The following is a 9902-nucleotide window of genomic DNA, read 5'->3' on the forward strand; positions in this document are numbered from 1 at the left end:
AGAGCGCTGTCCGAATTCTATTTTCGACGTTATACGTGCCACTTTCATTGTGGCCAACTACGATTCGATATAGAATGCACGAAACCTGAAAGACACCCTAACGGATACATAGAGAGTAGTGTTTGTCTGCTGAATAATGGGAGTGCAAGGGTCTGTGTCGTCTATATGGCTGTATGTAGCACCATTAGTCTTCGGGGGGGCGGGCGTAGCTCAGATGGTAGAGCGCTCGCTTAGTATGCGAGAGGAACTGGCATCAATACCCAGTGCCTCCAGAATTTTTAACACACCTACATGCGCACCTTGCCATGCAAGTGGAATAATTCACAACCAGCAGATGTGTCTAGGAAGATACAAGCGAATGATTAGCATCCACAATTGACAAGCGTGCTGTTATTAGTGCGCAGGAAGCACCCTCCTCCCACGCCTACACTTAATTTAGAAACAGTACAAGTGTTCCTGTAAGATTCTCAAGTCTATGTCGGAAAGATCTGCCTTGCGCTGAGTTCACGTAAATTCCACTGCACATTCCTATTCTTTGCATGCAGTCAGCTGCTACTGGTGTTGTTAGTTGTGACTGCTGATAACAGATGCCGTAGCAATCAATTCATGGAGTGAGTTGTATGTTTTGCGGTAGTCTGTCTCTGACAAGCAAGCACAGGTGACATAGGTGCGAACACAGGAAGCTTGCAGACCCTCGCTGCCTGCAGACACCGAGCAGCCACACTAGGAGGGCGGCCTAAGCCGTAGGCGAAATGTGCTCATTCGCTTTGGCGCGACGTCGAACTATAAATAATGCTGTCACTAGCATGAGCGTTGCGTGGGCGACGTGGAAAGTCGGAAAAGTCGGCTGCGAGGGTGAGTGCCAAGTTTGGGGAGCGTTTCGTAGTATGCGCAATGCAATGGAGACGCGGAAACTAAATGTGGCCCAGTGTTTTGCAGTTGGACGACAAGATTGGTACACAGTAGTAAAGAGCGAGGCACTGAGTTGGCATGAATAATGGAGTGCACAATGGGGCTCGAGATGTGTTTGTTACCTCAGGTGCTGTATGATTGTCGTCAAGGAGTGAAAACGGAGCAATTTGTGACGGCTCTTTCAATTTAAGACGTTAAAAACAGACGGAATTTGCATTTGTAATACCAGAGCATCGAAACTACTTGGAACTTTTGTGTATTTGAACAGGTCCGCGCCTTTGTACTCTGCTCCCTTCACCGCTACAAACCAACCAACCATCGTGTCCGTGCGCATCTGAGTCGCAAAGAATGGGGAATAGCGCAGTTTGCTCGTGCATGGGGCGTAGCTCAGTTGGTAGAGCGTTCGCTTGGCATGTGAAAGGTCCAGGGTTCAAGCCGCGGCGCCACCATTTTTTGTTGTCAGTGCATGGTAAGTGTTGATCGCGGCGAACCTAAAGGCACGCAAGATGTTGCAATGCCAGCGTCACAGACTGATATGATGTATACTGACGTAAGGAGAGCAAGATGTAAGTGTGGGGACCGGCTGTTATCGAGGTGTCATCGAGTGCAGATCTGTCTTAGGTATCGCGGCTTAACCTCATTGAAGTCTAGAGGGTGGACAACACGTTGGTCTTACTCAGAGCGGTGTCCGAATTCTATTTTCGACGTTATACGTGCCACTTTCATTGTGGCCAACTACGATTCGATACATAATGCACGAAACCTGAAAGACACCCTAACGGATACATAGAGAGTAGTGTTTGTCTGCTGAATAATGGGAGTGCAAGGGTCTGTGTCGTCTATATGGCTGTATGTAGCACCATTAGTCTTCGGGGCGGCGGGCGTAGCTCAGATGGTAGAGCGCTCGCTTAGTATGCGAGAGGAACTGGGATCAATACCCAGTGCTTCCAGAATTTTTAACACACCTACATGCGTACCTTGCCATGCAAGTGGAATAATTCACAACCAGCAGATGTGTCTAGGAAGATACAAGCGAATTATTAGCATCCACAATTGACAAGCGTGCTGTTATTAGTGCGCAGGAAGCAGCCTCCTCCCACGCCTACACTTATTTTAGAAACAGTACATGTGTTCCTGTAAGATTCTCAAGCCTATGTCGGAAAGATCTGCCTTGCGCTGAGTTCACGTAAATTCCACTGCACATTCCTATTCTTTGCATGCAGTCAGCTGCTACTGGTGTTGTTAGTTGTGACTGCTGATAACAGATGCCGTAGCAATCAATTCATGGAGTGAGTTGTATGTTTTGCGGTAGTCTGTCTCTGACAAGCAAGCACAGGTGACATAGGTGCGAACACAGGAAGCTTGCAGACCCTCGCTGCCTGCAGACACCGAGCAGCCACACTAGGAGGGCGGCCTAAGCCGTAGGCGAAATGTGCTCATTCGCTTTGGCGCGACGTCGAACTATAAATAATGCTGTCACTAGCGTGAGCGTCGTGGAAAGTGGGAAAAGTCGGCTGCGAGGGTGAGTGCCAAGTTTGGGGAGCGTTTCGTAGTATGCGCAGTGCAATGGAGACGCGGAAACTTATTGTGGCCCAGTGTTTTGCAGTTGGACGACAAGATTGGTACACAGTAGTAAAGAGCGAGGCACTGAGTTGGCATGAATAATGGAGTGCACAATGGGGCTCGAGATGTGTTTGTTACCTCAGGTGCTGTATGATTGTCGTCAAGGAGTGAAAACGGAGCAATTTGTGACGGCTCTTTCAATTTAAGACGTTAAAAACAGACGGAATTTTCATTTGTAATACCAGAGCATCGAAACTAATTGGTACTTTTGTGTATATGAACGGGTCCGCGCCTTTGTACTCTGCTCCCTTCACCGCTACAAACCAACCAACCATCGTGTCCGTGCGCATCTGAGTCGCAAAGAATGGGGAATAGCGCAGTTTGCTCGTGCATGGGGCGTTGCTCAGTTGGTAGAGCGTTCGCTTGGCATGTGAAAGGTCCAGTGTTCAAGCCGTGGTGCCTACATTTTTTGTTGTCAGTGCATGGTAAGTGTTGGTCGCGGCGAACCTAAAGGCACGCAAGATGTTGCAAAGCCAGCGTCACAGACTGATATGATGTATACTGACGTAAGGAGAGCAAGATGTAAGTGTGGGGACCGGCTGTTATCGAGGTGTCATCGAGTGCAGATCTGTCTTAGGTATCGCGGCTTAACCTCATTGAAGTCTAGAGGGTGGACAACACGTTGGTCTTACTCAGAGCGCTGTCCGAATTCTATTTTCGACGTTATACGTGCCACTTTCATTGTGGCCAAATACGATTCGATATAGAATGCACGAAACCTGAAAGACACCCAAACGGATACATAGAGAGTAGTGTTTGTCTGCTGAATAATGGGAGTGCAAGGGTCTGTGTCGTCTATATGGCTGTATGTAGCACCATTAGTCTTCGGGGGGGCGGGCGTAGCTCAGATGGTAGAGCGCTCGCTTTGTATGCGAGAGGAACTGGCATCAATACCCAGTGCCTCCAGAATTTTTAACACACCTACATGCGCACCTTGCCATGCAAGTGGAATAATTCACAACCAGCAGATGTGTCTAGGAAGATACAAGCGAATGATTAGCATCCACAATTGACAAGCGTGCTGTTATTAGTGCGCAGGAAGCACCCTCCTCCCACGCCTACACGTAATTTAGAAACAGTACAAGTGTTCCTGTAAGATTCTCAAGTCTATGTCGGAAAGATCTGCCTTGCGCTGAGTTCACGTAAATTCCACTGCACATTCCTATTCTTTGCATGCAGTCAGCTGCTACTGGTGTTGTTAGTTGTGACTGCTGATAACAGATGCCGTAGCAATCAATTCATGGAGTGAGTTGTATGTTTTGCGGTAGTCTGTCTCTGACAAGCAAGCACAGGTGACATAGGTGCGAACACAGGAAGCTTGCAGACCCTCGCTGCCTGCAGACACCGAGCAGCCACAATAGGAGGGCGGCCTAAGCCGTAGGCGAAATGTGCTCATTCGCTTTGGCGCGACGTCGAACTATAAATAATGCTGTCACTAGCGTGAGCGTTGCGTGAGCGACGTGGAAAGTCGGAAAAGTCGGCTGCGAGGGTGAGTGCCAAGTTTGGGGAGCGTTTCGTAGTATGCGCAATGCAATGGAGACGCGGAAACTAAATGTGGCCCAGTGTTTTGCAGTTGGACGACAAGATTGGTACACAGTAGTAAAGAGCGAGGCACTGAGTTGGCATGAATAATGGAGTGCACTATGGGGCACGAGATGTGTTTGTTACCTCAGGTGCTGTATGATTGTCGTCAAGGAGTGAAAACGGAGCAATTTGTGACGGCTCTTTCAATTTAAGACGTTAAAAACAGACGGAATTTGCATTTGTAATACCAGAGCATCGAAACTACTTGGAACTTTTGTGTATATGAACGGGTCCGCGCCTTTGTACTCTGCTCCCTTCACCGCTACAAACCAACCAACCATCGTGTCCGTGCGCATCTGAGTCGCAAAGAATGGGGAATAGCGCAGTTTGCTCGTGCATGGGGCGTAGCTCAGTTGGTAGAGCGTTCGCTTGGCATGTGAAAGGTCCAGTGTTCAAGCCGCGGCGCCACCATTTTTTGTTGTCAGTGCATGGTAAGTGTTGATCGCGGCGAACCTAAAGGCACGCAAGATGTTGCAAAGCCAGCGTCACAGACTGATATGATGTATACTGACGTAAGGAGAGCAAGATGTAAGTGTGGGGACCGGCTGTTATCGAGGTGTCATCGAGTGCAGATCTGTCTTAGGTATCGCGGCTTAACCTCATTGAAGTCTAGAGGGTGGACAACACGTTGGTCTTACTCAGAGCGGTGTCCGAATTCTATTTTCGACGTTATACGTGCCACTTTCATTGTGGCCAACTACGATTCGATACATAATGCACGAAACCTGAAAGACACCCTAACGGATACATAGAGAGTAGTGTTTGTCTGCTGAATAATGGGAGTGCAAGGGTCTGTGTCGTCTATATGGCTGTATGTAGCACCATTAGTCTTCGGGGGGGCGGGCGTAGCTCAGATGGTAGAGCGCTCGCTTAGTATGCGAGAGGAACTGGGATCAATACCCAGTGCTTCCAGAATTTTTAACACACCTACATGCGTACCTTGCCATGCAAGTGGAATAATTCACAACCAGCAGATGTGTCTAGGAAGATACAAGCGAATTATTAGCATCCACAATTGACAAGCGTGCTGTTATTAGTGCGCAGGAAGCAGCCTCCTCCCACGCCTACACTTATTTTAGAAACAGTACAAGTGTTCCTGTAAGATTCTCAAGCCTATGTCGGAAAGATCTGCCTTGCGCTGAGTTCACGTAAATTCCACTGCACATTCCTATTCTTTGCATGCAGTCAGCTGCTACTGGTGTTGTTAGTTGTGACTGCTGATAACAGATGCCGTAGCAATCAATTCATGGAGTGAGTTGTATGTTTTGCGGTAGTCTGTCTCTGACAAGCAAGCACAGGTGACATAGGTGCGAACACAGGAAGCTTGCAGACCCTCGCTGCCTGCAGACACCGAGCAGCCACACTAGGAGGGCGGCCTAAGCCGTAGGCGAAATGTGCTCATTCGCTTTGGCGCGACGTCGAACTATAAATAATGCTGTCACTAGCGTGAGCGTTGCGTGAGCGTCGTGGAAAGTCGGAAAAGTCGGCTGCGACGGTGAGTGCCAAGTTTGGGGAGCGTTTCGTAGTATGCGCAGTGCAATGGAGACGTGGAAACTTATTGTGGCCCAGTGTTTTGCAGTTGGACGACAAGATTGGTACACAGTAGTAAAGAGCGAGGCACTGAGTTGGCATGAATAATGGAGTGCACAATGGGGCTCGAGATGTGTTTGTTACCTCAGGTGCTGTATGATTGTCGTCAAGGAGTGAAAACGGAGCAATTTGTGACGGCTCTTTGAATATAAGACGTTAAAAACAGACGGAATTTGCATTTGTAATACCAGAGCATCGAAACTACTTGGAACTTTTGTGTATATGAACGGGTCCGCGCCTTTGTACTCTGCTCCCTTAACCGCTACAAACCAACCAACCATCGTGTCCGTGCGCATCTGAGTCGCAAAGAATGGGGAATAGCGCAGTTTGCTCGTGCATGGGGCGTAGCTCAGTTGGTAGAGCGTTCGCTTGGCATGTGAAAGGTCCAGGGTTCAAGCCGCGGCGCCTCCATATTTTGTTGTCAGTGCATCATAAGTGTTGATCGCGGCGAACCTAAAGGCACGCAAGATGTTGCAAAGCCAGCGTCACAGACTGATATGATGTATACTGACGTAAGGAGAGCAAGATGTAAGTGTGGGGACCGGCTGTTATCGAGGTGTCATCGAGTGCAGATCTGTCTTAGGTATCGCGGCTTAACCTCATTGAAGTCTAGAGGGTGGACAACACGTTGGTCTTACTCAGAGCGGTGTCCGAATTCTATTTTCGACGTTATACGTGCCACTTTCATTGTGGCCAACTACGATTCGATAGATAATGCACGAAACCTGAAAGACACCCTAACGGATACACAGAGAGTAGTGTTTGTCTGCTGAATAATGGGAGTGCAGGGGTCTGTGTCGTCTATATGTCTGTATGTAGCACCATTAGTCTTCGGGGCGGCGGGCGTAGCTCAGATGGTAGAGCGCTCGTTTAGTATGCGAGAGGAACTGGGATCAATACCCAGTGCCTCCAGAATTTTTAACACACCTACATGCGTACCTTGCCATGCAAGTGGAATAATTCACAACCAGCAGATGTGTCTAGGAAGATACAAGCGAATTATTAGCATCCACAATTGACAAGCGTGCTGTTATTAGTGCGCAGGAAGCACCCTCCTCCCACGCCTACACTTAATTTAGAAACAGTACAAGTGTTCCTGTAAGATTCTCAAGCCTATGTCGGAAAGATCTGCCTTGCGCTGAGTTCACGTAAATTCCACTGCACATTCCTATTCTTTGCATGCAGTCAGCTGCTACTGGTGTTGTTAGTTGTGACTGCTGATAACAGATGCCGTAGCAATCAATTCATGGAGTGAGTTGTATGTTTTGCGGTAGTCTGTCTCTGACAAGCAAGCACAGGTGACATAGGTGCGAACACAGGAAGCCTGCAGACCCTCGCTGCCTGCAGACACCGAGCAGCCACACTAGGAGGGCGGCCTAAGCCGTAGGCGAAATGTGCTCATTCGCTTTGGCGCGACGTCGAACTATAAATAATGCTGTCACTAGCGTGAGCGTTGCGTGAGCGTCGTGGAAGGTCGGAAGAGTCGGCTGCGAGGGTGAGTGCCAAGTTTGGGGAGCGTTTCGTAGTATGCGCAGTGCAATGGAGACGTGGAAACTTATTGTGGCCCAGTGTTTTGCAGTTGGACGACAAGATTGGTACACAGTAGTAAAGAGCGAGGCACTGAGTTGGCATGAATAATGGAGTGCACAATGGGGCTCGAGATGTGTTTGTTACCTCAGGTGCTGTATGATTGTCGTCAAGGAGTGAAAACGGAGCAATTTGTGACGGCTCTTTGAATTTAAGACGTTAAAAACAGACGGAATTTGCATTTGTAATACCAGAGCATCGAAACTACTTGGAACTTTTGTGTATATGAACGGGTCCGCGCCTTTGTACTCTGCTCCCTTAACCGCTACAAACCAACCAACCATCGTGTCCGTGCGCATCTGAGTCGCAAAGAATGGGGAATAGCGCAGTTTGCTCGTGCATGGGGCGTAGCTCAGTTGGTAGAGCGTTCGCTTGGCATGTGAAACGTCCAGGTTTTAAGCCACGGCGCCTCCATATTTTGTTGTCAGTGCATGGTAAGTGTTGATCGCGGCGAACCTAAAGGCACGCAAGATGTTGGAAAGCCAGCGTCACAGACTGATATGATGTATACTGACGTAAGGAGATTAAGATGTAAGTGTGGGGACCGGCTGTTATCGAGGTGTCATCGAGTGCAGATCTGTCTTAGGTATCGCGGCTTAACCTCATTGAAGTCTAGAGGGTGGACAACACGTTGGTCTTACTCAGAGCGGTGTCCGAATTCTATTTTCGACGTTATACGTGCCACTTTCATTGTGGCCAACTACGATTCGATACATAATGCACGAAACCTGAAAGACACCCTAACGGATACATAGAGAGTAGTGTTTGTCTGCTGAATAATGGGAGTGCAAGTGTCTGTGTCGTCTATATGGCTGTATGTAGCACCATTAGTCTTCGGGGGGGCGGGCGTAGCTCAGATGGTAGAGCGCTCTCTTAGTATGCGAGAGGAACTGGGATCAATACCCAGTGCTTCCAGAATTTTTAACACACCTACACGCGCACCTTGCCATGCAAGTGGAATAATTCACAACCAGCAGATGTGTCTAGGAAGATACAAGCGAATGATTAGCATCCACAATTGACAAGCGTGCTGTTATTAGTGCGCAGGAAGCACCCTCCTCCCACGCCTACACTTAATTTAGAAACAGTACAAGTGTTCCTGTAAGATTCTCAAGCCTATGTCGGAAAGATCTGCCTTGCGCTGAGTTCACGTAAATTCCACTGCACATTCCTATTCTTTGCATGCAGTCAGCTGCTACTGGTGTTGTTAGTTGTGACTGCTGATAACAGATGCCGTAGCAATCAATTCATGGAGTGAGTTGTATGTTTTGCGGTAGTCTGTCTCTGACAAGCAAGCACAGGTGACATAGGTGCGAACACAGGAAGCCTGCAGACCCTCGCTGCCTGCAGACACCGAGCAGCCACACTAGGAGGGCGGCCTAAGCCGTAGGCGAAATGTGCTCATTCGCTTTGGCGCGACGTCGAACTATAAATAATGCTGTCACTAGCGTGAGCGTTGCGTGAGCGTCGTGGATAGTCGGAAAAGTCGGCTGCGAGGGTGAGTGCCAAGTTTGGGGAGCCGTTCGTAGTATGCGCAGTGCAATGGAGACGCGGAAACTTATTGTGGCCCAGTGTTTTGCAGTTGGACGACAAGATTGGTACACAGTAGTAAAGAGCGAGGCACTGAGTTGGCATGAATAATGGAGTGCACAATGGGGCTCGAGATGTGTTTGTTACCTCAGGTGCTGTATGATTGTCGTCAAGGAGTGAAAACGGAGCAATTTGTGACGGCTCTTTCAATTTAAGACGTTAAAAACAGACGGAATTTGCATTTGTAATACCAGAGCATCCAAACTACTTGGAACTTTTGTGTATATGAACGGGTCCGCGCCTTTGTACTCTGCTCCCTTCACCGCTACAAACCAACCAACCATCGTGTCCGTGCGCATCTGAGTCGCAAAGAATGGGGAATAGCGCAGTTTGCTCGTGCATGGGGCGTAGCTCAGTTGGTAGAGCGTTCGCTTGGTATGTGAAAGGTCCAGTGTTCAAGCCGCGGCGCCTACATTTTTTGTGGTCAGTGCATGGTAAGTGTTGGTCGCCGCGAACCTAAAGGCACGCAAGATGTTGCAAAGCCAGTGTCACAGACTGATATGATGTATACTGACGTAAGGAGAGCAAGATGTAAGTGTGGGGACCGGCTGTTATCGAGGTGTCATCGAGTGCAGATCTGTCTTAGGTATCGCGGCTTAACCTCATTGAAGTCTAGAGGGTGGACAACACGTTGGTCTTACTCAGAGCGGTGTCCGAATTCTATTTTCGACGTTATACGTGCCACTTTCATTGTGGCCAACTACGATTCGATACATAATGCACGAAACCTGAAAGACACCCTAACGGATACATAGAGAGTAGTGTTTGTCTGCTGAATAATGGGAGTGCAAGGGTCTGTGTCGTCTATATGGCTGTATGTAGCACGATTAGTCTTCGGGGGGGCGGGCGTAGCTCAGATGGTAGAGCCCTCGCTTAGTATGCGAGAGGAACTGGGATCAATACCCAGTGCCTCCATAATTTTTAACACACCTACATGCGCACCTTGCCATGCAAGTGGAATAATTCACAACCAGCAGATGTGTCTAGGAAGATACAAGCGAATTATTAGCATCCAC

The 9902-nt window shown here is 48.6% G+C and overlaps 2 non-coding genes across 2 annotated transcripts; both read left to right on the forward strand.

Moving 5' to 3' along the window:
• Positions 1-1289: 1289 nt before the first annotated feature.
• Positions 1290-1361, forward strand: Trnaa-ggc (transfer RNA alanine (anticodon GGC)). Its single transcript has one exon. It is a non-coding gene; the product is annotated as a tRNA-Ala (tRNA).
• A 3097-nt stretch (positions 1362-4458) lies between these two features.
• On the forward strand, positions 4459-4530 carry Trnaa-ggc (transfer RNA alanine (anticodon GGC)). The gene has a single exon. It is a non-coding gene; the product is annotated as a tRNA-Ala (tRNA).
• Positions 4531-9902: the final 5372 nt, after the last annotated feature.

This window comes from Schistocerca gregaria, chromosome 10 (assembly GCF_023897955.1).
Source record: "Schistocerca gregaria isolate iqSchGreg1 chromosome 10, iqSchGreg1.2, whole genome shotgun sequence".
NCBI lineage: Eukaryota > Metazoa > Arthropoda > Insecta > Orthoptera > Acrididae > Schistocerca > Schistocerca gregaria.